This window comes from Tamandua tetradactyla, chromosome 18 (genome assembly GCF_023851605.1).
Source record: "Tamandua tetradactyla isolate mTamTet1 chromosome 18, mTamTet1.pri, whole genome shotgun sequence".
In the NCBI taxonomy this organism is placed as follows: Eukaryota; Metazoa; Chordata; class Mammalia; order Pilosa; family Myrmecophagidae; genus Tamandua; species Tamandua tetradactyla.
In genome coordinates, this window is record NC_135344.1 from 74121688 (window position 1) to 74148293 (window position 26606).

The 26606-nt window shown below is 39.7% G+C and overlaps 2 long non-coding RNA genes across 4 annotated transcripts in view; both read right to left on the reverse strand.

Annotated features, from left to right (window-relative positions):
* Nucleotides 1-2217: 2217 nt before the first annotated feature.
* On the reverse strand, nucleotides 2218-8618 carry LOC143662706 (uncharacterized). 2 transcript variants are annotated; one of them, XR_013165558.1, is made up of 3 exons: nucleotides 8514-8618; nucleotides 4229-4410; nucleotides 2218-2529 (listed from the first exon to the last, which is right to left on the reverse strand). It is a non-coding gene; the product is annotated as an uncharacterized LOC143662706 (long non-coding RNA). The 2 variants fall into 2 exon arrangements; XR_013165557.1 differs by lacking the exon at nucleotides 2218-2529 and adding an exon at nucleotides 3043-3153.
* Nucleotides 8619-19080: 10462 nt separating this feature from the next.
* The window catches only part of LOC143662707 (uncharacterized), a 32092-nt gene continuing 24566 nt past the window's right edge, over nucleotides 19081-26606 (reverse strand). For both annotated transcript variants that reach the window (XR_013165559.1, XR_013165560.1), the window contains one exon: nucleotides 19081-19130. This is a non-coding gene — a long non-coding RNA (uncharacterized LOC143662707). The remainder of the gene's footprint in view (nucleotides 19131-26606) is intronic.

Genomic DNA, 26606 nt, shown 5'->3' on the forward strand with positions numbered 1-26606 from the left:
TGTGAGACGATAAATATTTGCTGTTCAAGCCAACCTGTTTTCTTTTTTGGTATTTGTCATAGCAACTCTGGTAAACTAAGACACCAACCTTCAGTGCTCTCAGTGTTGACTCATGGTCCTTTACTGCTGGCTACACATGAAGGTCAACAAGTCGGCTAGTATCCTTTAATTTTTTGGGGTGTGTGTGTGTCCTTTTGAGCTGTTCCCCTATTAAAAAAGGGAAAAGGTAAAGATTTTGATATTTTACCCCTTCAAACTCCTCAGCGTGCTTTGTAAACATTTAATGGATATTGTTCATTCAATCTGTTATACTGCTATGGAACGGCCATTGGACTGGGGCTGCTTCACGTGGCCCAGCTGATCCCAACCTGTTGACTAAAGACCCAAAGGAGGGACTGAGTGCTTGAGGAAACCAATAAAGCCACTGTTTATTCCTTCCTGCTCCCTCTACCCCCAAATAACAGAATGGGTCAGGTATTGGGGCAACCTAGTCCAACGGGCAAGACTGCTAGAGTGCTTGAGGGATCTGCCAGGGATCACACAGCTGAAAAGGAAGCCAAGCTCTGAGCAAAAAACCAGGATGGACATTAGGAATTCAACAAGCATTAGCAGTTGTTGAGAGCAGCGCCCAGCTTCTAGACATGCCTGACACAAATTGAACATGTCACACTCTTTTGACACCCTTTAGTTTGGCAGGAAGTAAAAAAAGAAATTAATTCTTAATAATACGTAACTGAAACATAACTTGGCTTTAAAAAGAATATGGTTATCAGGTATTATATATATTTCTATGTAAAAGATATATATATATATACAACTTCAATCTTAATTTGTCTCAAAGTCTGGCCTTATGAACAAACCACCACTGAGCCCAGACTCAGAGTCCTGTAGTGAATGAGAACTTAGAGGTAATTTGTTCTCAACTGAAACTACTTTACCCAAGTTTTTGGTTACCTTCTGGTTGGCAGGTTCCAGCAGATACTTTTCAGTCTACAATAGCTGATACTCTTAACCATCTGCAATTTGCCTACCTTGGATTTCCACGGAACCCCTCTCCCCTGAAGTCCTGTCATTTATCTGGGCACAGTATTGGGGTCTCCTCAGTGGTCTCTTTCTCTCAATCCCTCCCATTAGTGTTGGTCTTAGTATGGCTTCATCTGCGGCCTTGTCTTCTCACACCAGCTTCTGGCAATTTCATTCGATGCCATTTCAATATCTGAAAACTGGGCGCCTCACTCCTGGGCTCCAAATGCATTGCTCAAATGCTTACTTCATTTGGATGTCTCAAAAACACTTCAAACCAAACATGTCAAAATGTGAACATGCTGTCTTCCTCCCTAAACTGGCGTCCTATTCATTTTCCTTTTCACACTTTGCATCACTGCCTTTCCCCCATTTGCCTAATCTAGACTCCTGGCACCTTCCTCTCTTCTTTGCCCTCTCTATCTAATTGATCTACAAGGTTTTCCCTGAGCAGTCATCAAATCTATTTCCCCTACACCAATGCTCACAATAGCAGCACTATACACAATTGCCAAAAATGTCAAAAGGTGGAACAACCCAAGTGTCCATCAACAGATGAATTCATAAACAAAATGTGGTACATCCAAATAATGGAATATTATTTAGCTGTAAAAATGAATGTGTTTCTGATGCATGTGACATCATGGATGAACCTTGAAAGCATCATGTTCAGTCAAATACATCAGACACGAAGGGATAAAATGTATGATCTCACTTACATGAAATACCTAGAATAAGAAAATTAAGAGAGACAGATGGTACATTACAGGTTATCAGGGACTAGGTAGGAAGCAAACGGGGGAGTAATTACTTAATAAATGTAGAGTTTCTGGGCTGATGAAAAAGTTTGGGATGTTGGTGATGGTAGTACAATATTGTGAAAATAACTGATATCACTGCATTATACAGTTGAAAGTGATTAAAAGGGAAAGTTTTGAGTTGTATATATACTATTGCAATTTTATAAGTAGCACCCTAAAGCTTTTGGAAACAAAACACAAAATAGAACTGATTTGGGTACATACATTCACCCAACATAGGATTATGTTTAGAAACAAAGTAATTCTATAATTTTAAAAACATCTATTTCCTCTTCTCCAGCCTTACTGCCTTCACTTGAACAGTCAAGTTTTCTCTGCTGGGTTATTTCAGTAGCTTTCTGACAGATCTTTCTGACTTTATCATTCCCCTCAAAACCATCAGCTCAGCCATTGCCAGAGTGATCCTTCTAGGATGTAAGCAAGTCTATCTTGGCTCAATGTATAAAACCCTCCAACAAGCCCCTCTATACCTGTAAGATAATTTTTCCAAGTAGAAGATCCATCATTATCGAACTTATCCCTCTTGCCCAATCCTGATGTCCTCATCAGCCTATTGAACAAATCGTTAAGTTAGGTCCACACAGGAGACCAAAGGTGTTGCATGGAACCGCAGTGTTTCTTTTTGTGTGGCTTGCACTGAGTTGTAAATGGCTCCAGTAGAGAATGTCTGGGTGGCTGCCAGAATCTGCAGAGAAGAGAGGACCCAAAAGAAAAAATATGCATTTCACTATTAACTCATTGAATGAGATAAAACCGTAAATGCTTTATGACTAATAAAATACTTTTGAAAGATGAAGAACAAAAATGTATGACCTCATAAGTATCCTTTGTTGATTGTATATTATCCTTTATAACTGTTCTCAGTTTTTTGATCCAGTGCATTAGGAAGGTTGGTAATGTTATAGAATCAGTTGCAAGTATGGGGTGGCTGCATGTTAAATAAATGCATGTTCCAGCACTGACATCATTGGGGTAATGGAAGCAATGCATGCAGTAGAAGCACCTGGAGCAGTAACTGCAACAGGGGCTGGACAGTTGCTGGTCAATGTACCATTTTACCCTGGAAGTGGAGGGTCGGCCCAGCAGGTTTCACCAAGGCTCAGTTTGCCAATAACATCTCTGGCTGGTGAGTCAGGCTGTTGCAATTTGAGAGCTACTAACCCTTTATGGATTTTATATAATTTTTGCTTACCTGTTTATGGGCCATAGAGTTCTTAAACACTCTCCTGGGTGATAATGAAAACCACTCATTTTTTAGAGAAGGAAATCCAGTCTCAGAAATTCAAACAACTTGCCAAAATTCATGAGCCTGAAAAATGGAGACAGTGGGGAAAAAGAGACCAGGGTTTCTGAGCCCTACTCAATGGAGAGAAGAACCAAGAGAATGAAAACCTCAGCATGTGCCTTATGTTCTTTTAATGGGAAGTGACGGCCCGGAGAGGCTGCTCGGAGCTGGGTCAGCTGGTTGTGGTATGGAGGCAGAAGGTGGTGGCTGCTTTCAAGGCAGAACTCTGCCAATGACTGAGTTGGAAAAGCTGGTGCTATTTTGCTAAAGAGAAGGCCCTGGGCATGTCATCCGAGGTCAGAAAGGGCATCTGGCCTGCCCTGTGGTGGAAAGTGCAGCTCTGACTGAACTGATTGCAGCCTCGCAGCTTCCCTCATGGTGACTGAATTACTGTGGATCCACAGGAGAGCCCACAGAACATCAGGTCTTCATAAACACACTCAGAGGCCCACGGGGACAACGGTTTGCCCATAGTTTGCTTTCCATTCATGAGTTTCAACAGTTCGTGCTGTTCCTTTTTGTCTCATCATGACTTTTTATTTTCCTGTTTTGTTGAGGCGGGAGAGCTAAGGCGGGAGTGATTCAGATGTAGCTGGTGGCAGGGGAGGGCCTCACTAGGCACCGGAAGTACAACTGGGAGGTGGAGCAGTCAGATGAAGCCGTGTCTGAATTCTGGCTCTCCTGGCTGAGTATGGACGAGTTATTCAACCTTTCCCAGCCTCAGTTTCCCCACTGACAGAGTGGAGGCAGGAACAGGACCTGTGAAACTACCTTGTACATATCATCTTAGATAACCTTACTTCACTTAAGTTAATCTTCAGTACACATGCGTATACATGCACACACTCATATACAGACATGCACACTCACGTGCACAAATACACACATGCACACACATCCATACATGTGTATAAATGCGCATGCGTACATATGCTCATACACCATATACACACATAGGTTCACACGTATGCCGCACACATGCACACGTACACACACAGAGTCAATGTAGTCAATCCCAAGAGAACTTCAAATGAACTGTCCGCAGTTTAGCGCGCTGTGCCTAATATAATTCCAAGATGGACATTTTCTTGACGCCTACCTGCTTTTACATAGGAGGTCATGACGTGGCAGGAATGGAGGTAATATGACCTAAGAAGTATTCAAACTCCACAAACACTTTTTGGCCTCCCAGTCAGTTGTAAATCCTCTAGTTTTGAATCCAAGCCTTCCATTGACTTCAGGGGTTGGCAGACTCTGGCGTGCTGCCTAGTCTTGTATAGCCTGTAAGAATTACACTTTAAATGGTTGGAGAAAAATCAAAAGACTATTATTTTGTGATGTGAAAATGATATGAAATTCAATTTCAGCATCTATTAATAAAATTCTATTAGTATCTGCTGTACTCATTCATTTATGCATTGTCTATGACTACTTTGGCACAGCAATGGCAGAGCAGCCATGACAGAGACCAGGTGGCCCACAAAACCTTGGGCATCTACTTTTGCCAGGAGAAGTTCATTAACCCCTCTTTTATGCGGTTACATGACTTCATGTCTCTAAGTTTATTTTCTCATCTTTAGACATGAAATGCATCCAGATCCCTCCTTCCTTGTACTCTCTCACCCCCACCAACAGACAGACGTAAGGACACAGCCATCTCCAATCCACCTCTGTAGGAGGACATGCCCACTTCTTTGTGGCTTTGATGGATGAGCTCCCTGGAGCATGACTATTGTGTTTGCATTTCCTGACATTTTTCTGACAGCCCCAGTGTAGAGGCAGGCTAATTTATCCATAATTGTGAAGGAGGCAGAATTTTTCTTGATATTTCTTGGGTTTCCCCATTATAGGCCCTTTTTTCTCCTAGGTATCGGCTACCTATTACCACAAGAATGCTGCACAACAAACAATCCCAAAATCTCACTGGCACACAGCACACTACGTTTCTCTAGCTCATGAGCAGGAGGGATTTAACTGGTCTGGGTGGGTTCTTTCCTGCTTCTGGTGGTTGGCTGGCTTTCAGTTGCCCCAGGGTGGCCTCTGGTTGTATGTCTTGGGCTATGGTGACTTTTATCCATGTGCCTTTCCAACTCTAGAAGGCTAGTGCAAGCTTGTTCTCATGACAATTGTAAAGGTGCAAGAGCCATCAGGCCCAATCAATAAAGTGCCTTGCATGGCTCTGCTTACATCTCATCTGTCCCATTGACTGAGCCAAGTCACAAGCTATGCTCAGAATCAAGGCACTGGGAAATACATTCTACTTCCAGATGAGAGCTGCAAAGTTGCACAAGAGAAGCCATGGCTAGAGGGAAGGGTAAGCACCAGAGTCCTCAAAACTCCCCATCTACCACTGTCTACCCCTAGCCCAAGGGAGCTCCTTTACACCACCCTCTTCCTCTTCCTCCAATCAATGCCTACCCCTCAACACAGCTTCTAAAACCCACTCAAAGCAGGGAGAGTTTGAAAGGAGTAACAAATGACTAAAATAGTATCCCTCTTAGGAGTATTTAAATTTTAACTTTGAACACATTTTGAGCCAAAGGCATGCCACTCTTAATGGTAGACTTTCAGGCAGTGGAGAGGCATTCATTGGGGGGAGCACTGTGGGAGAAGAAAACCTGCCTTCCCATTTGGGGGCAGACAACTCAGATGGTTTCCTTGTTGGGCAGCTGGCAGCAGGAGTGGAAGTGGAAGCTATTTACTCAGGGAACTCTGACCTTATGACTGTTAAATCCCTTGGAAGCCCTGACAGCTCTTGGTTCTGCTACCCCTAAATGGTTTAAAGTCCCTGCCAGCTGTTGGGCCTTGGAGTGACCCCCCCCGTTTCCCCACCTTAGAATTTTGCCAAAAATTACATTTGTCTTCGAATTGTCACAGAATTCACAGAACTTAAAAAACTCTCCGGACACTCAGTTCACCAATTTTTTTTTTTTTTTTTTTTTTTTTTTGCATGTGCAGGCACCAGGAAGCAAACCCAGGTCTCCGGCATGGCAGTGATAACTCTGCCACTAAGCCACTGTGGCCTGCCCAGCACCAATTTTTAAAAATACTCTCTTTGTGTGTCTGTATTCTGCTTTGAGCACCCAATGTCCAATCTAAGGTATATTTGCTTATCTGTAGTATCTTATTTTCCGTATATGTACTGAATATATTTGAGTAACGTTGCCACTTTTTGCATGTTCCTTTCCAGTAGTGAAAGTAGAAATAATTGGTTCTAGGAATTCTGCACGTATGACTATGAAATTCTCTGGAACTATTTTCATGTGTTCTCTAGGCCATCCTGAGCATTCAGCTATTCAATTTTTTATTAATTCAAATTCAATGCACCTTTATCGTGCAACCTCCTATGGTTGGTGTGTTCTCCCCTGCTGATGTAGAGATGGATGCAGTGTAACGTCATTATCTAGAACCTGTCCACTCAGAATGTCAACAAAGGCACCATTTTAAGACATTCTTTCTTAAATGACCAATGGTTCTCCACCTTTCTGGTGCCAGAGACATGTATTCAAGTGAAACCACTAGCCTTGCCTCACAAGAAAGTTTATGGAAACTGAGTTATCTAGTCCTTCTCCTTTCTTTCTGGAGAAGACAGAAGCTTTTGATTCTCAAAGGTCCACTATAATGCTTTCCGTGTGCTTATCCATCCAACTTCAGACAGTTATCTTCACTGCTTCTTTAGAGAGTTTAAAAATTCCACCCAGACCTCAGAACTCAACCACAGTGCAGCCTCAATTCAACTTCATGAGCATTTACCATGTGAGGTGCTGGGGACTCACAGGTGTACAAGGCACATACCTCATTCTCATGAAGATCAGAGTCAGTTTGGGGAGACCCCACTGTCCATAAATAAATTTCTGTGCAGTGCATAAATATATATATCAAGTTTCTTAGGAAAACAGATGAGAGAGAAATTAATGCTGATGGAGAAATTAAGGATGAGTAGAGCTCCACCAAGCCTTTGGAACCAAATGTGATTGTTTTATTTAGTTAAATTCACTCTTGCTCACAAGCATTTACATAAGCTTCAGTGTTTCTCTCAGGGATTCTGTAGGATTTACAAAATGTGCATCTATTTAGTCTAGGATAACATGCTGGATGTAAGATGAAAAAAATTAAGCATGCCTTCCTCAGACTTCGGACCTGGATCACAAACTAAAATCCCAAAAAGAGTTGTTAAATTTCAATCTGTGCTTAAAATAACAAATTTGAAAAAAAATGTTCCAAGACACTGAACTTCAAAATGACCTCTAACTGTTACCCTTCTGCAGTTGGGTCTGGACATCATTTGGACTCCCCTTGGATATCAAGTGAGAAGCCGGCAGGGGGGCCTGGGAGTGAGGTGACCAGGCAAGGATGGTGGTGAACAGAAGCAGCCAGGCCATGTTGTCCCCAAAATAACCCCAACATTCTTGACAAATAGCCTGTGCAAGGACATCAGAGACCAGAAGAAGCTTCAAAATCCCATAGACAACTATTTATTTTCCTGAAAATTCTGAGACAATGACACAGGGGATCATAGAGGGTTCACTTGGGCCTGCAAATAGCAACATCTCAGTGGAGACAAGACCAAGGGCAAATCTGGTGTCCATCCTCAAAGGGTGGAGCCATCCTGGGAGTCCCTGACCCCCAACCCCGAGTGGGGGTTTGTACACGTGAAAGTCAACAGACAACTTCTGCAAACTTCTCCTGTCTTCCACCCCTCTCAGGAGATGGGGACATTTCCTGCCTGCTCCCTCCTTCTAGCTGAGACCCTGGGCCTTTGGAAAATGCAAGCTGGACAAGTGACCTGCCCCTGCAGAAGAAGCAAGCTAAAAGGGAGGTAGAAGGGATTGTTTATAACCAGAAGATCAGATACATTTTCATAATGTCATAATAATAATATATTCAGAAACAATTGATTATTCACTTTTGTGGCTAGGTTCTTACATTTGGAAATCCAAATATTGAGAATGGGCATATAAAAGACCCTGCAAAGTGAGGGGTGTCCTCGTCCCTTTACCAGGCCAGAACAACATCAGGGAAAGGCAGCTGGGATGGGGAAAGAGCTAGAAATCATGTCTTAAAGGAATGCATAAAGAACTATGTATTTACTGGAGGCCAAAAGATCAAAAGGTAGATGACAGAGCTACCTTCAAATGTTTGAAGCACTCTTGTATGGAAGAGGGAAAAGCTTTGTTTTGTCTCCAGAGGAGAGAATTAGAACACACAGGAAAAGGTCATAAGCAGGCAGACTTTGCACTGATATATATATCGCATATAGATATATATAACATCTAATAGAGTTATTAAGCAATAAGCATTACCTTAATGAGGAAGGGAGCCTGTCTTCGAATGTGTTCAGAAAGAGCCGATAAGCTCCTGTCGGGAATGCTGGAAGACTTAACGGTCTTGAGTTGGTTGATCCACATGATCTGCAAATTTCCTTCTAAGAGCTGAAGGTGATGTCCAGAAGTTAGCCTTAAAGAGTGATGCCTGTTTCCCATGCTGATTTGCTGGGGGAGGAGGGGGACAGGGTCAATTGGTCCCATGTCTGCAGGATGAGGTCTTTCCCAGTTGGAAAATGGAGATGTTGTAAACATGCTCCTACTTTGTTCCATATTTGTACAAACAAATGTGTTTTTGTTGAAACTAATGTAAATAAGTACTTACTAATGAATGTACTCACCCTAAGTACTAACCAAACAAACCTCAACCCAAATATCTAAGTCCAGTCGTTGTTTTGAAACATGAAACAATTTTTAAATTAATCAGAGTCTCCATTTGTCTTAATGCTTAGTTACAGAAATTATTGATCATAAACCCAAAACCTTCTGGGTAAGCAGGGAGGTAGTCAAGGCTTGGAATGGAACAAAATGGTGTTTCGTGAGAGTTCAGTACAAATGTAATTTACTGGAAAGTTCCCAAGGGCACAGTTCCGAGGAGTATAAACATGGATGGCTCCCCATTTGTCCCTCAAAGGATCATGGAATACCCCGGGGGGGGGGGTAGGTTTCTGTTAATCCAATAATCTAGCCTAGTTGACCCACATGATCTGTAAAACTTCCAGGAGTTGGAGTTGATGTCTTGAAAGTAGCCCTAAGAAGTGAAGTCACCAGAGGTTATAAGGGTCATTTTTAACATAAGAATATAGAGCAGACAATCCTTAATCCAGTAGTCTAAACCATGGAAGCATCCACACACTAGGATGGTTCTTCAAGGATTTACAAATGAACACTCATTTCAAAACTCGTACCACCATAATAACATAAGGATAATTTTCCATGGCTTGTGGCTTGTGGTGTTGGCATAGTACATGAGTTTCAAATGACCTGTCAATGGTGCTCAGGGGACTCTATCTAAGTACAGTCTTAGGGACATGAGAAGGCCATCACAATAAATTGAAAATTGTTCCAACAGAGATGATTTCAGGTGGTGAGAAGTTCATGCATTTCATGGAACAAACTTGACTTTCTACTGAGCTGGAGAAACTCCAAATAAATGCAGAAAAATAGAAACTTGAAATGGCAAGTTATAGCAAAAGCAAGCAGATGTCCCTTCTTTTCTGAAGAGAAGGTCAAATATTTTCCACAAATATTTTGCAACGGAGTTTGATTAATTAATTAATCTATTTCTCATCATCAGTTTCTTAGCATTTCCATTGGAAATGATATAGACCATCTCAATTTGATTTCAAATGAGGATGAACATTCAAGTTTTGAGGACACTCCTCCCAGAGAGTAGGTATATTTATCCTCATCTTACAGGGGGTGCTATGAGAGGTTAGGTTACATGGTTACCCTGAGTCATATAGCTTCTAAGTTGCAGAACCAGGGGTAGAACCAGAGATGGCTTTTCTGTGAAGCTAGTGGAGCTTAAGTTTCACAGACCCTCATTTCCCCAAGCATTACCCAGAGCCTAAGGAAGAGCCCGCGCCTCATTTATGCTTTCTTTGATGTCTCTCCATTTTATCTATGTTGTCTGAAGGATGATAATCCAAAGTCAATTTTGCAATCATCTCATCCCTAACAACTATTTTACTCCTGAGTTAGGGAGTCACAATGTTTGTGCTTTGTAATGGCATCCCTAGGCATTCCGGCCACCAAGTTTCATCTCCAACTGACTCTTCTAAAATGTATTGTGATTCGCTTCATTTCTAAAGTGCTCAAAAGTTCAGCACATTTTTAATCCCCAATCCCTGGATCATGGCATAAATATTCCCCCAAGTAGTTGCCAATGTTTGAGAGCATGGGTTCTCCCACTAATCTTTAAGATCTGGCTAATGTTCTCTGTGAATCTGATCCTGATGCTCAGACAATAGGGGCTTTCCATGGTCATTTATTTCCCCCCAACACTCACAGTTCAAGGTCACATATGCATTATTTTCTACCTGCTATTTATTTTTTAAAAATTCAGAAGCAAATTTACCATCATTTGTTGATCCTCCGTCACACCTCCTACTAGGAATTTAGCACACATTGTCTCACAACCATTCTGAAAGGGAAATCTCCTTTCCCTTATATAGATGAAAACCCTGTGACACAGGGTTTCATGTGCCACCTACCTTTTCTTCTTCTCCTTCCTCCAAGCACTTCTCTGCTCCTTGCCCCCCTACAATCATTTCCTGCACTTCCCTCACTCCACTCCTCCACCCTATCTGTAAGAGTATCTGTCTAGCTTCCTATATTACTATTCTGTGATATGTTTAGGCCAAGTACTACTTTTCTCATTTTTAAAGATAAAAAAACAGAGATTTTTATCAAGAAGTGCATATGAATATGATCAATGGGTATGGAATTATCCAGTCTCTTGACCACAATTTAAACATTCTACTCAAAAGTGAATCCTTGAAAACTGATCATTTCATAGTCTACAGAGGGCTACAGAAACTTGGAGTGTTGCATGCAATAATCCACTGGTGATAGTTATTGCCAAATAATGAAAGCTGCACTTTACTCCTGGCACTGAAGGATAAAGATGAACTGGGGGTAGCATGTGAAGGGTAAGAGGTGCTAGAGTTGGGAAATCTGTATTGGTGCTTTTTCAAAACGCATCGCTTTAGCCCTGTGGGAAGTCTTGCTGTTGAGAACAGAAGACCATAATTGTAAAATCCGAGAAGGGAGGAGTTGGAAGTGACTGCACAGGTCTCCATGCCAAGTTTGAGCCTTTCAGACAATATCAAGGATTAAAACCCTAATACTTTATTTGGGAGGTTCAATTCTCAAAGTGAGTGTTAAGAAATAGGGAAAATAAGACAAGGATATAGGAGAGGAGATGCAAGCAAATACATTACTGCGATGGCTGCTGCTTTACAACAAGCCATATATATAATTCTGGGTTGGTAGATTTTTCTTTCAGTATTTTAAAGATGTGTTTTCATTTTATTCAGCTTTAATTGATTTCTGATGAAAAGTTTGTTTAATTCCTATCTTTCTTCCTCAGTGTGCATAGTGTCTTTATTCTCCGGCTGCCTTCAAGATTTTATCTTTCATTTTCTTTAATGGGCTATGATGTATCTAGGTATATTTTTCTTTTTATTTATTGTGCTTCAGAATCCCCGAGCTTCTGGAATCTGTGGTTTGTTGAGTTTTGTTAATTAAAAAAAACTCTCAGCTATTGTCTTTGCGAATATTTCTTGTGCCCCATTCTTTCTCTTCTCCTTCTGGGACCCCAGTTATCATATTTGATATTTCACACAGCTCCTATGTGTTTTGATCTATTCTTTTTACATTTCCCCCCATCTTTGTGTTTCATTTTATATGATTTCTATTTACCTATCTTCATAGTCACTCATTCTTTAATATGTGTCCAATTTTCTGATAAGCCTATTGAGAGGATTCTTCATTTCTGATGTCATGATATAATGATTTTTTTCTAGCATTTCCATTAGATTCATTTTATAGTTTATATCTCTCTGCTGAAAATCTGTTCATGTATGTCGTCCAACTATTCTACTATATTCTTTAACATATTGTTATTTATTATCTCTCTCATAGTTTAACATCTCGATTATCTTTGGGTCTAATTCTGTTGAATGCTTATTGTCATTGGTATGTTATTGTGGTACCATAGGTGCTGACTTTCACAAAGAAAAAGAGAAAGAAAGAGACAAGGGGGACTGAGAGAGGGAAGAAGGAAGGAAGGAAGGAAGAGAGGGAGGGAGGAAGGAAGGAAGGAAAGAAGAAAGAAGAAAGAAAGAGAGAGAGAGAGGGAGGGAGGGAGGGAGGGAGGAAGGGAGGGAGGAAGGAAGGAAGGAAGGAAGGAAGGAAGGAAGAGACAAGGGGGCAGAGGGAAAGAAGAAGGAAGGAAGGAAGGAAGATGGAAGGAAGAAGGAGATTGAAATGGAAGAGATAAATCTATTGTTCTTTTTAGATAATAATCATCATGGAAAGAAAATTCAACAAAACCCAAAAGAAATAGTAAGAGAGTTTAACAAGGTCAACTTTCAAAAATCAATAGCTTTTTTCAAGTGGATCAACTAGAAAACATAAGAAAAAAATAAGATATCATTCACAATTGCAACATGTCTATAAAACATCAGGAATTAACATATAATGAATAAAAAGTATTTAGGAAAATGTTACAACGTAATTAAACTTTGTAAAATAGAATGAATAAATGAAGACTTAATCATGTTTTAGATGGAAATTAGCCAATACATTTCTAAGTAATCAATAGGTTAAAGAAGAAATCACAGGGAAATTAGAACATATTTTGAAATAATGAAAAAAACAATATAGTATACCACAAAATAATAGCATTCAATACTTATATTTAAAAAGGTCAAAAACCAATGACAGAAGATACCACCTTAAGAAACAAGAAAAATGAGAGCAAAGTATGCACAGAAAAAAAGACAAAAGGAATGAAATAATAAAGATAAGAACAGGAATCAATGAAACTCAAAACAATGATCTTCTCTGTAGATATTCAAAAGAATCCACAAAATAGTTACAGGATTTGCTATTGCAGGATACAAGGACAATATTAAAAACTTAATATGTTACTTCAATATGTTAGCAATCTTCCTTCCTTTCTTCCTTCCTTTCTTTCCCTCCCTCCCTCCCTCCCTTCCTTCCTTCCTTCCTTCTTCCTTCCCTCTGCCTTCTTGTCTCTTTCTTTTTTTAATTAGAATGCAAATGACATTCAATGAGGGAAGAGTAGTCTTTTCAAAAAATGGTTCTAGGAAACTGAACACGATCTGCTAAACAAAGCCAAAATAAATAAATAAATAATCTTGTTTCTTACCTTTTACCATATAAAAAATAAACTAACTCTAAATGAATCAAGGGCTTACATGTAAGAGCAAAAGCTATTAAACTTAAAGAACAGAAGAAGAGAAAATTTTTTTACCTTGGGTTAGGCAAGATTTCTTACTTAGGACAGAATAGGCATGTACCATAACAGAAAAACAGGACTTTCTCAAAATTAAAAACTTCCACTGTTTGAAATGCCTGTTAAGAAAATGAAAGGATGGGGACAACCAAATCAATAGGTCAAGCCCTCATCTTGGGGTTTATCCCTATGAAACTTATCCCCACAAAGGATAAGCTAAGCCTAATTAAAATTAGGCTTAAGAGTCACCCCCAAGAGAACCTCTTTTGTTGCTCAGATGTGGCCTCTCTTTCTCTCAGCCATTACAGCAAGCAAACTAACTATTCTCTTCCTCCCTAAGTGGGGCATGACTTCCAGGGGTGTAAACCTCCCTGGTAACATGAGGCAGAAATGCTAGGATAAGATGGGACTCAGCGTCAAGGGATTGAGAAAAGCTTCTAGACCAAAAGGGGAAAGAGAGAAATGAGACAAAATAAAGTGTCAGTGACTGAGAGATTTCAAATAGAGTCAAGAGGTTATCCTAGAGGTTATTCTTATGCATTATATAGCAATCCCCTTTTTAGTCTATGGTATATCAGAATGGCGAGAAGGAAGTGCATGAAACTGTAGAGCCGTATTCCAGTAGCCATGCTTCTTAAAGGTGATTGTCTAATGATATAGCTTTCACAATGTGACTGTGCAACTGTGAAAACCTTGTGTCTGATGTTCCTTTTATCTATGGCATGGAAAGATGAATAAAACATATGGATTAAAAATAAACAAATAATACAGGGAACAAATGTTAAAGTAATTGAGTAGATTGAAATACTAGTGGTCAATGAAAGGAAATGGTAGAGGATATGGCATGTACAAGCTTTTTCTTTCTTTTGCTGGAGAGGTGCAAATATTAAAAAAAAAGATCATGGTGATGAATGCAAAAGTATGTGATGATATTGTAAGCCATTGATGTCACATGTAAACATGTCAAGAATGTTGAATGTCAAGAATGTTTGTATGTTTGTTCATTGGTTGTAATAAAAATATTTAAGAAAAAAAAGAAAATGAAAGGACAAGACAAGACTCGGAGAAAAATATTATAAAATAAATATCAGATGAAGGACTTGTTTCTAGAATATATAAAGAACTCTTAAAATTCAATGCAATTAAAACAAACAACTGAATAAAAATGGGAAAAATCCTACTTGGTTTTGGTACATAGTGAGTTCAGTGTGATACGAACTCTCACTCTACTCAATAATAACAAGGCACCCTTCTCACGACCTCAGGGTGTCAGTAGAGGCTGAGTGAGAAGTGAACTTCTAGATCCACCTGAGAACAATGAGGTAGCTCCTTCCTTTCCCCTTCAACATGGTGTCAGAGGAGGCTCGCTGTAACAGAAGGTTTAAATAAGATCAGAGTCTTAGAATATAATACTCAAAAAGCCCAGGATACAGCTGAAAATCACTTATCCTATCAAGAACCAGGAAAATCTCAACTTGTATGAGAAAAACAATCAACAGACACAACACTGAGATGATACAGATTTTGAAATTACCTAATAAGGATTTTACAGCAGCCATCATAACAATGCTTCAAAAGGTCAATATGAATGTGTATGAAACAAATGAAAAGGTAGAAAGTCTCAGTAAAGAAATTGAACAGAAAGGAATGAAAAAGAACCAAATGGAAATTTTAGAACTAAAGCTACAATAGCTGAAATAAAATTTACAAATGGATTTAACAGAAGAATAGAGACAAGAGAGGAAGACTTGAAGATAGACCAATAAAAATGAGCTTATTCTAATAAAAGAGAAATATTTTGTTTTAGTAAGACAAAAATGAATGGAGAGCAGGCCATGGTGGCTCAGCAGGTAGAACTCTTGCCAGAGACTCTGATTTGATTCTCAGTGCCTGCCCATGCAAAAAAAAAAAAAAAAAGAAAGAAAGAAAGAAAGAAAGAAAGAATGGAGCTTCAGAGGCTTGCAATATTATAACAAAAGGTCTAATATCTGTTCCATGAGAGTTCCAAGGTAAGAGAAGAAAGAGGATGGGGACTGAAAAGTTATCCAAGTAAATTATGGCTGAAAAATACCTAGATTTGACAAAATAAACGAACTTAATGATACAAAAAGTCTAGTGAATGCCAAATGATATACAGCCAAAGAAATTCACACCAAGATGCAATATAATCAAACTTCTGAAAATTAAAAACAAAGAAAAAATCTTGAAAGCATGAAGAGAAAAATGACACATTACCTATAATGGAAAAACAATTTGAATGCAATTGGATTTCTCATCAGAAACCATGATGCCAGAAGTAAAGTGGCACAAGATTTTCCAGGTGCTTAAAGAAAAAAACTCTCAATCCAGAACCCTATATCCAGCAAAACCATCCTTCAGGAATGAAGGGAAAACCAAGATACTCTCAGATCAAAGACTACTAAGAGACATTTCTGCCAACAGATATGTCCTAAAAGAATGACTATTCTGGACACAGAAAGGAAATGGCAAAAGAAGGAAATCTGGAAACACTGGAAAGAATGAAAGAACATAGAAAAAGCAAAAATATGGGTAAATAGAGTTTTCCTCTCCTCTTGAGTTTTCTAAAAAACGTTTGTTATTGAAACAGAGTTTATAACCTTTTTGTGATTCTTAATGTACGTAGAGGAAGTATTTAAGTTAATTATATTATAAACAAAGGAGGATACAGAAACTTGAAGATAAAGTTTCTGCACTTCATTCAAATTGGTAAAATGTAAATAGCAGCAGTGGACTGTGATAAGGGACGTAGGTATAATGTAAATCTTAGAGGAACCACTAAACGTCAAGATGCACTCAAAAACACCACAGTTAAATCAAAATGGAAGTTTAAGAAAATAAGTTCAACTAACCCACAGGTAGGCAAGATAAAAAAGTAGAAACAAAAAACAAAGAAATCAAACAGAAAACAAAAAATAAAATGGAAGACTTACGCTGTAACATATAAATAATCACATTAAATGTAAATGGTTTTACTACACCAATTAAAAGACAGAGATTGGCAGAGTTGATTAAAATAAAAATAATTGTCTCCACTATATGCTCTCTAAAAGGAACTCTCTTCAAATATGACAAAATAGATAAGTTGAAAGTAAAATGATGGTAAAAGATGCCATGCAAACAATAATTGAAAGAAAGCAGGAGCGGTTGCATCAATATCATATAAAGCACACTTAAGAGTGAAAGAAAATGATTAGGCACAGAGAGTGACACTGCACAATGGTAAAAGGTCAATCCACAAGTAAGAATAGCAATCCTAACTGTGTATGCACCAAACAACTGTGGTGCAAAATATGTGAAGAAAAAACTGATAGAACTGAAAGGAGAGATAGGCAAATCCAAAGTTACAGTTGGAGGCTTAAACACCCCTTTCTTAACAACGATTAGAACAAATAGACAGAAAATCACAAAAGATCCAGAACTCACCAATACCATCAACTAATAGGATGCAATTGACAATTATTAGATCCACTACCCAACAGCAGCAGAATACACATTCTTTTCAATTGTTCACAAATTATTTATCAAAGTAAACTGTATCTTGATCTATAAACCAAACCTCAGCCAATATAAAGGTACTTAAGTCATTCAGAGTGTGCTCTCTGACTGCAGTGGAATTAAATTAGAAATCAACAACAGAAAAATAACAGGAAAATCTTCAAACACTTGGAAACTAAACAACACATTTCAAAATAATCCATGTGCCATAGAAGAAGTCTTAAGGGAAATTAAAAATACATATTGAAAAGAGTGAAACCGAAATGAATAAAAGATATCAAAATGTATGGGATGCAGCTAAAGCCACACTGGAAATATATAGCATTAAATGCTTACACTAGACAAGAACAATTCCACCATTAGTTCTTGGAAAATCTTCCAAAGATAGGCATTAGTTGGTAATTCATGATTGTGCATTTCTCATTCTTCCAAGATCCAAATATGCAAAAGAACTTATTGTATCAAATGATCCTGTGAAAGCACCTCTTAGTTTGATTTTAGGAAGTTTGGCTTTTCTCTTAGGGATTGTCATAGCTCAGCAAGCAATAGGTCTGTTTGACCAGAATATTTTGAATGGAAAGCAAAAGTGGAACAATTTGCTGTAGTTTGTTTTCTGTTTGGTGATATGTTTAGACATTTAGTGTGTTTTTAGCTTAGAGAGTATCATCTCCACAGCTGAACTCTGCCAGTGGTAAGAATATGAAAGTGATTCAAAAAGAGCTCACTATAGAATGAGCGTGAATTGAGGGTGCAACATTTTAATCATAAGCTTCTATTCTCTATCTGACGGATGAGAGTGTCAGGGTATTTCAGATATTTCAGGCGTGATGGAATATTTGCTTTTACTTCCCATCGAAAGCAGGAAGGAAGGACTGGGCAGTCTCCCTTGAGATGGAGGCCCAGATGAGAGGTCAATCGTCTCTGACTCTTGAGTCCTTCTTACAAATGATTCAGAGCCTGGTTCTCACCAACAGCCTATCATTTTTCAAGAACACTGCCTAACATCGGTAGGCTCTCAATAAAGTTCAGCTGCCATTCCTGCTATGGATGGTGTTTTTATTAAAAAAGGCCAATATGTGGAATAAACCCTGGCCAGGTAATGAGGACAACTGAATGAGGAACATGAGATGAGAAAGGAGAAACTTGCCCAGGATCCCACATGAATTAGGGGTCTCAGGATGGTGATAATAATGTGCCCAGGGTGGGTGCTCCAAGGATGAAATGAAAACATGCTCAGGCATGCAGTTTTTATGCGCTTAAAGCTTTATACAAATGTAAGGAATTAAAATTAGAATGTTTTCCCCTGAAGAAGGCATGAAAAATTGAAGACAGATATGCAGTTACAGAAATAAGTACAAGTGTACCCAATAATCACATTAACTATAAATTAAACTCATGTGTTAAAAGATGGAGATTGAATCATAAAATTCAGTTATATGCTGCTTATGTGAACAAAAATGAATAGACCGCAAAAATATTATGCTGAATTTAAAAAATGAAGTTTTCTTTCCATGACGACACAATTTATATGTAATTTAAAAATACATAGAGCAGTACAATATGTTGTTTATGTACATTTGTAATTAAAACATTAAAAATATGAACTTTGAATATGAAATTCATGACAAGGGTTGCCTTGAAAAGGAGGGGAGAGGTTTTGTACTAAGGAACCAAAGCTAACGTAGCTTCATAACTTTGTACATATTTTATTTTAATAAAACCTCAAACAGAATAAATGAGTAAATGTTCATAGTTTTTTGTCTTTTATAGTGAGTATTTGAATGTTTGTATATGTTTCTGCTTTAAAAATAGAAAGGAAGAAAGATCTTTAGAATTAAAAGCGGCAGGCACTCAGGCACTTCTGGTATAAAGGGTGTTCAAAGGTCAGTGCAAACAGAGAGCATAGTAACTTAGAGTTGGGAGGATATTTCTTTAGTTTCTCACCTTAAAATGGGTATGGTTTGCCCTTTTATCTCTCCAGACATCAATAAAACTGTGTACCGTATTCAAAGGAGTACAGCACACAGTAAATAAATTTCATGCAAAAAATGTAAGCTCAGTGTTTCTTGTCTGGTGCTTAATATCTGTATGTGGATTCTATGATGTCATATAAGAGGGACTCACCACTATGAGAGCTCAGGAAACTTGTTAACTTCACCAAGATTGCTTGTCATCTGAAAAACAGTGTTATCAGTAGTTTGCAGGGTTATATGAGGATCAAGTGACACATTATTCTAACCTAAACGTGGTGCAAGTTTCTACCACGACTGTGATCACTTCCAGTTAAGAAATAGACTGTGATAGAACTGGATCCCTGATTCCACTGATTGCCTTTTCATCTGTTAATCTAAGACTACAGCCTTGAAGAAAATTATAACACAGGAAGACTGGAATTTATTTGGCTGGTGCAGAGTACCCAAAATTAACAAGGTACTAGCTTTTAATTCAATGGTTTTAATTCAATTATTGGGCAAGGTACTGGATTTCAGTGTTCCTCAGAAAAGGCAGTTGGAAAACCATACGTAAATGAGAACTCACTGAAAACTGGTACTCGCATTTAAGCCAACTTTTCCTGGTTGAATGACTTTTTAGAATCACATTAATGCCTATTCATTACTTTAATATTGAAGGCCAACTTCTCACAGACCATCTACCCGGGGAGTCCTTGCCATCGGCTGAGAAAGCCAGGCGAACATGGAGCTCTGGGAATTGCTGGGAATCAATGTAATTACCTCTGGCAAAGCATGAGGGTGGACACCATCTGTCTCCTTAGGGCAAGAGAGTGCAGTAAAGAATGCTAAGTGTAGCTGAAACCCTGGACGTCGGAGCAAACTCAGCAGCCACTGCTCTGCGCTGTGACTCCTGAGACATGCACACAGACAAAGGCACACACTCACAATGCACTCACATACATCAGAATGTGCAAAAGTAAAGCAGAATTACCAAGTTGTCTTGTGTGTCCCTGCTTGCACATCTCTTATAGTTATCTGGTTAAATAAAAGTTCCCTCTACGAACCAGGCTCTTAGTAAATGAAACCTGTTCGTTATCATTAGCATCTTTAAAGGCCGCAATGTTTGTATTCTACTGGAAAAAGTCAAGCTCATAAAATAGTTTCACATGGTAATCCTGTCAAACAGTGTCCAGAGATTTTTTTAAACCTTTTGTCTGTGGCACAATGAGTGAATATATGATATAAAAGAACCACCTTCCCTCCCCCATGCCCTGTTCAAAGCAAGAAGTCAATATACATTTGTTGAACTGGGCTGCTTATGCTAATAAAGACCACACAACACAGAAATAATTTGAAGTCATAGCCAATTCAAAAGCAAGTTACATTTAGGTTTGGAATATATTAAAGGGAACCCATTCCATTTCTTGGTGACATTATCTGCATATCTATAAAAACAAGAACTATCCACGAATTTCATACTCTCCTTCACTCATTTCAAGTTAAAATGAGCAGGACGGAAATCCTTGTGACCTGGAAACCTCTGAATTTTCTAGGCTTCTGTTAGCATCCCCCCCCCCCCACACACACACACACATACACTCTCTCTCTCTCTCTCTCTCTCTTCCTCCTCTTCCTTTTTCTATTAATTGGGTGATTAGGTAAAGATGTTTGGGAAAGAAAGGAGACCATACAAGTGACAAGTGATATCCATTAGGATCTGCCTGCCAACTGGTCCAATGTTGAGGAGTTAGGAGATTCCACCTTCCTTCTCTCCAGTCTCAATGCTTGAATGTACTATACTTTGGATAGCGTTGGGGAGTGATGTAGCACCAAAGCTGGTGCCTGGCAAGACTGCAAATATTCAAGGAATTGAGCCACTACTATTCTAAGCCACAAACAATTAGTCTGGGACTCTCTAGGATTCTCTGCAACTGGTATTATCTTTAGTGACCCACTTTTTAATGTGTCCTGCTTTTTTATATTAACTTCAGTATGATGTCAGTGCACACAGCAATGTACACAGCCCATAACAGTTGGAGGCAATTGAGGTATTATTTCTCTATTCAGTAATTTTCCATTGTTCCCCACACCTACAGAACAAGGTTTAAACTCTTTCCCATGGCACTCAGGGAGTTCCCTAATCTAGCAAGCCATCTTCTGGTGACGCTCTGTCTGGCTGTTCCTTGGTTGAGAATGCCAGTCCCTCTTTTCTGTTGCTTGCACTTAGAAATGTACTACGAAGTATTTCATTCATTGGTTTACATGAGTTATATTAAACATTTCCACTAAGACACAATTTATAATCTAGCAGTCTGACAAGAATTGAAAAGTCTGATACAATAATTTTCATGTAGATTTGGCAAGACTGTAAATTTGTAAAATGACCATGATGGCTATTTGGCAACATCTAGGAAATTATAAATACGTCTACCCTTTGATCCAGAAATTATATTTCCAGGAATGTATCCTACATATATATTGGGGCACATGGGGAATGATATATGATAAAATGATTTAATATATCACTGTGACTGCAAAAGAGTATAGGCAACCCAAATGTCCATCAATAGGGGATTGGTTAAATGTATTATACTGCATTTATATAATATATTTCAATATAGCTGTAAAAAGAATAAGGAAACTTTATGTGTATTGATGTGGGAAAGTATATAAAATATATCATTATTTAGGTACAGACAGCTTTGGCAGAATTTTTAAAGGGAGGATACAGATTTGCATTGGCTTGTATAAACATGAAGAAAAATCCCTGAGAAGATGCAGCAGAAATTAATAGTTATAGTCAGTTGTTGACACTGCTTTAATACGGTGGAGGAAAAAAAACGTGTAGAGAAGTGGAGTGGGAGGAAGTCTTTGACGGTAATATTTTATAATCTTTTATTTGTAAAACATGTAAATGTGTCATCTAATAAAAAATTAACCAAATAACTCTTAAAATATTAAAGTTGATTTGTCATTTCCTGTGCTAACTCCAAACATTGGAAACATCTCCTTCGCTGACATGTTCACGTCTCCTCTTAGGAGAAAAAAATGTCATGTGGGACAGGAGAGGAGATGAAAAGAGTAGAGAGTTGAGGAGAGGAGAGGAAATTTAAGGAGTGGGGAGGAGAGGTGAGAAGGAGAGAAGAGAGTTGAGGACAGTTGAGGAGAGGAGAGTTGAGAAGAAATGAGAGAAGAGTTGAGGAGAAGAGGGGAGAGGAGAGTTAAGGAGAAGAGAGTTGAGGAGAGGAGAGTTGAAGAGAAGAGAGTTGAGGAAAGGAGAAGAGAGCAGAGGAGAGGAGAGAAACAGCACCTGCCTTTCCTGATAATGGCTTTCTTAAGGCTGAAGCCATAATACGGTGAAGTTTGTAAACTCTGTTTTTCCTTGTCTCTCAACAAAAATGACCTGTTTCTTGGGACACAATGACTACTCAATTGTAGTGTTCTACAATTTGAGAAACAAGTGTTCATCAATCTCTATATCCATTTAAACACAATTGTCAGGAACTGTAGTAAGAACAGTTGTATTCAAACTCCAGTGTAACCACAAGGAGTCTCTGTCTTGGAAGTCACTTTAACCATCTGAATTTTTACTTTCTTTAATGAAAAGGAGAGTTCACCATGTCAGTCTCACTCTATCTCCCAGGATTGTTGCCACACTCAATTGAGTTAGTGGAAAGGCTTTGTAAACTGTGAAACAGTACGCAAAAGCCCATTGGTCCTCTGTAATGCACGATAGCCTCCCCTCAGGATTGTGCATGGGGGGGTGTGGGAATCTCATTGAAAGGAGGCCTGGGGAATGGTGGGCGGCTGCCAGAGCCCAGATACCAGAGGGGAGGGGAGGCTAAAGTATGGGGGTGAGAGAGGGTCCAGGGACCAGGACCAGCCCTTCTCCAAGGGCCATAATCTCTGCTATCACCTCCCCAAGGTGGCCGTGTTTCAGGCTGCTCTAATGGAGAGCCTCTGCACTTGGTGTCTTCTTCATCTCCATGTGTCCCTCAGGGCATGGCAGAGGAGCCACATGGTATACCAGAAGCACCCACGGTCCAACCGGAGGGTGGCGGTCCAGTGGTGTTCTCTTCCTAATCACAATCAGCTTCCAGTTGGCCTTTCCAATCTACAACGCAATAGTGGCTGATAATTTAAGGAGCACGTCTACAGAAATTCCAACACCAAGAGCTCAGAACCCATCACCTCATAAGAACAACGTGTCCTCCCAAAATCAGACCTGTGAACTTGGCACACAAAGACTCCTTTACCTTGTTTCCATCAGCTACCCATGGAGGAGCTGATATGATAGCCTTGATCTTCCCAGCAGACGTTTGTTCCTGAGGCAGGAACCAACCACACTACATCCTTTGAAGGCAAACTTCTGAACACTCATGATTGGACAAGCAAGCTCCTTTCTGCCTTGTTGGTGCTATTTCTCTAGCCCCACAGTGCTGAGTTCTAAGCCTTCAAGGTCAATAGAGATTACAGGTAAGCACTTCCTCGTATCTTCTTCACTGAAACATTAAAGCAATTTATCTCCAAATAAGTTCGAGACAAGGCTCTTAGGCATGCCTCTTGGGAGTGAATGCAGTCCATGAGATTTAATGCTTTCCTACACCAAAACTGCTCTTACCTGCACCAACAAAGGGCAGTGGGGAAGTGACTAAATCTTACCCACAAACTGGGTGGCAGGGATTTGCACTTGGATCTGGGGTATATCTCACATACCCATTATATATTTTTCATTGTTCTTCCTAGTTGTGCTTTGGCATGCTGGTCTCCCCAGAATATAAACCCCTTGAGTGGAAAGTAACAAATGTGCCAGAAGTGAACAGGTGAATACAAGGAATCTCTTCAACATCCTTCAAGGAGACTGGTCTGTCCTGGGAGAAAGGCTGTTCCAAGTCCCTGGGCCCTCTCTCACCCCCATACTTCAGCCTCCCCTCCCCTCTGGTATCTGGGCTCTGGCAGCGCCCCCACCCGAGGCCTACTTTCAATGACATTCCCCCCCCCTTCCCATGCACAATCCTGGGGGGGAGGTTATCATGCAGCCTGAATTCTGAAAAGGCGGGTGAAATGTCGGAAGCTCAGCAGAGATATTTCCATACTGAGAAGGTTTTGCCATCATGAGAAGAGAGGGGAAAAAAAAAGTTTCCTCCCTCCATCATCACACAATGCTCCGGCAGCAGGATCCCTGGACACACAATTTTGATCTTCGGCTTAAAAGAACCTGATGCTTTTGAGGCTGACTGGGCAATCCTCAGCCATGCAGACCCATTGTCCCATGTGAACTCACCACAAATGGGGAGAAAGCTTCTTCCATGAGCTCCTCAATTTCCACAAAGGCTGGAGAAAACTCCCTAGCAACTCCAGGCCGGCTTTGCATTCATTCAGGAGGATTTGACAGCCACTCCCTACGGCTCCCCACCCCCACCCCAGGCACACAAAAAAGGCTTCTGTTTTTTTCAGGGATTACGAGAAGGGCAGAGAAATGAGCAGCCTGAACAGTGAATGAGAGAGAAGCGTGAATCTCTGGGCAAAGCAGCCCTTTGAGACTGTGGCTAATTTACTGCAAGAGCCTACTTTCCGAAGGCTTTGAAGAGGCTAGCCACACTTCACCCAACAAGTAATAAAAAGGCTAAATATCCTTAAAGCACTCAGAGTGCCTGTCATCCCAGGAACTCAAAAGCATTCTGACTTACTAGAAAGAAAATAACACAAAATATAAAATACAATAAAACACGTACTCAGAGAACTCATACCACGAAAAACTCCATCACATCAAATCAGAGTTTGTGATAAGGCTTTGAGAATATCATCTTATTTAAACCTGTATTGAAGCTTCAGTGCTGTGTAGTCAGGGCTAATGTGGCCCATCCATGGGAAAGCCAGCAAAATGTGTTCATTGAGGAAGCAGGAAGGACCAGCCCAAAGTGCTCTCCCACTGTCTGGGTGCTCAGGCTTCCATTACTACCCACCCGTGCCCTTGAGCTGACACAGACGTCCTTAGCACTGTAAGTTCCCTTGAGCTGACACAGACGTCCTTAGCACTGTAAGTTCCCCAGTTGGTCTTTCTGCCAGCTGGTCAGGTCAGAGCCAATGCCCATCTGTGCTGGTTTGAATCTGTGGTGGACCCCAGAAAATCCATGTCCTTTAATCCTCATTCAGTATTGCTGGATGGGAACATTTTGATTGTTCCCATGGAGATGTGACCCACCCAATTGTGGGTGGTAACTTTTGATCATACAGCTTCCATGGTATTGTGATTCCACCTATTAATCCTTTAAAAGAGGAAATATTTTGAAGAGAGTCCCTTCTGTACAGCCACGAGAAAGCCATGTCCGCCATGTGCCCTTCCACCTGAGAGAGAAATGTTGAATGCCATCAGCCTTCTTAAACCAAGGTATCTTTCCCTGGATGCCTTAGATTGGACATTTCTATAGACTTGTTTTAATTGGAACATTTTCTTGGCATTAGAACTGTAAACTAGCAACTTATTAAATTCCCCTTTTCAAAAGCCATTTCGTTTCTGGTATATTGCATCCCAGCAGTTAGCAGACTAGAACACCATCCTTGATTCCCAGAGGTCCAGGGCACCCAAGAGGGTGGACACCAGAAGAACTAAGTGACCAAAGATGGGAGACGCTTTGAACACACTGCCAGAATGGAAGGGAGGAAAATAGAGTAAGGTGCTTAGATGTTTCGAAAGCTGTAGGTTGTCATTACTTAATCCCATCTCTAATTCTAGTGGCAAATGGGGACAATGAATGTTCTGAGTTTTAACTCCATTTCTAAAATGGCGCATGGTACCAGAGTCTCCTCACAAATGACGCATTGGTACCAGGGTCTCCTAACTTCTTGTTTTGCTTACAGCTGCGGTAACTGGATTTTTTTTTTTTTTAAATGTGTACCTATAAAAATACTATTTTATTTGCTGGTACCATAAGTTTTCAAATTGCCTTTTTTATGACTTTGAATGAATTTAAACTATAGAATACTGTAAAATTAGAAGCAGTGAAACTAAGACTGTTTATGCCTGAAATTTGTGGTTTTTCAATATCATTCTCTAGTTCAGAAATGAGTTTTATAAACACAAAACAAATTTTCATTTCTTAAGGAGAAGTGAAATTTAGAAAGTAATGATGAATTTGTATTTGCTATATTCACAGTCATGTCGTTATCATTAAGTGTGCCATTTCCTTCCAGTCTTCACATCTGTAAACACTTTCCATCTGTCAATTTGTGACTATAATTTTGTTAGAAATAAAATGTTCAGCAGGGAGATAGAAACAGGGCACAGCATTATTTCTTAAGTAGAATATTTGAATAAAACTTGACAATGCCACTGGCCGAACTTCACAAGCACTCTTGATCACTTGCTTCAATCGACTTCATTAAGTGGTTTTAATACAGGTTCTGGAAATCAAAGCAGTACGCCAAGCACTCATCGTGCGGGTAAGTGGGCTGTGGCTCCCCCAGCCTTATCTGATTGCTCAGTTCTCCTGACAGCTGCTGGCATCTGGAATATGTTAAACAACCCCATCTTTTATTGGATTCATTAGGTTCTATCAAGTTCAAGATCAATTATCAACTGATTTTGAAGAACGTTTGAAATCAGAACGAAGAGGAAGTAATTAATGACAAAGAAAGAGACCCATGGTGAAAGCTCATACTTCTGGGAATAGGGACAGGCAGCCAAATGCAGTTGCC